The sequence below is a fragment of the Crocodylus porosus genome, unplaced genomic scaffold, assembly GCF_001723895.1.
Source record: "Crocodylus porosus isolate Cpor-Errol unplaced genomic scaffold, CroPor_comp1, whole genome shotgun sequence".
In the NCBI taxonomy this organism is placed as follows: Eukaryota; Metazoa; Chordata; order Crocodylia; family Crocodylidae; genus Crocodylus; species Crocodylus porosus.
In genome coordinates, this window is record NW_017728913.1 from 10,963,595 (window position 1) to 10,964,749 (window position 1,155).

Genomic DNA, 1,155 nt, shown 5'->3' on the forward strand with positions numbered 1-1,155 from the left:
TCTAGCCAGAGAAATTTTCTGTCAACAAAGAAGTGATTTCTTCTCTATTTTAACCAAAGTCATTTGAGCCCCACTGAACCTTTTTTGAAGTTACATGTCTAATTAAAATTAATAAGAATAGCTATCTTTCTAGCTGGGGATGTGCAAGCCTCATACAAAATTATTAAAAGTGTTTGGGATTAGAGTAAGATTGTTGAGTGAACAGCTACTCTATTTTTTTTTTTAAAAGAATCCTAAAGTATGGGATTTGATCTAGCAACAACAGACATTAATTTGTGTTCATACTTTTCACAAAAGCATTCACCCAGTTGTATCAAAACTGGGAGATATCTGTCCTTATACATCTTTGGAAGGAGTAAGAAAAAGTCAAGCACTAACATGGCGAAATAGCAATTACCTTTCCTCAACCATTTAAAGAAATTTCCTCTATTTATCAATGCCCTACTTAATCTTTATATAAAAAATTGGTTCCATTACTTTAAAAGATCAGTATTCATGTATTAGAATAAACAGCTGTTCAGACTGTCTTTTAGCTTTTGGACAGCTAACTTTGAAAACATAACCAAACAAGCACAACTGGCCTCTATGACTCCACAAATATCATTTCAAGACCCTGCCATCACATTAACACAGTGAGAAAGTTCATTGGAAGCTATATCCAGGTTTTGTCATTTAATAAAAATAAAACAACAAAAACACACTTCTGTAAGCGTTTCTAGCAGCATGAGATCAATTCTTACAGCAGAGCATATACTAATGTACCCAAGGCTCAGTGACTTTTTTTTAAGCTTCTTTACTATGGAAACCTCTAGATACACATTTATGAGTGTCAATAAGTGGAAGTGAAGGAACACCCATCTGCATTAACAACATCACTAGCTAACTAATTATTAATACAGGTTCTAAAACTTGGTAAACTCATGGGCAACCCCAATTTAAATTAGTTAATGTTAAGGATGCTCTGCTGCATTTCTCATCCTCAAATACAGGCCGTCCTTGACTTACAACATTTTAAGTTACAACGTTTAGCACTTACTATGGTTATAAATTGACACTGTTTCAACTTTATGACATCAGCTTTGACTTTATAATGCTTGTTCACTGTCATGCAGTGAACAAGTCACTGTGTCACCCATCTCTCTGGAGAACATCTGT

General features: G+C 34.2%; 1 protein-coding gene across 1 annotated transcript in view; it reads right to left on the bottom strand.

The window, feature by feature from the left end:
• FBXW7 (F-box and WD repeat domain containing 7) overlaps positions 1 to 1,155 on the bottom strand; it is a 255,063-nt gene that overhangs the window by 229,136 nt on the left and 24,772 nt on the right. The window lies entirely within an intron of this gene.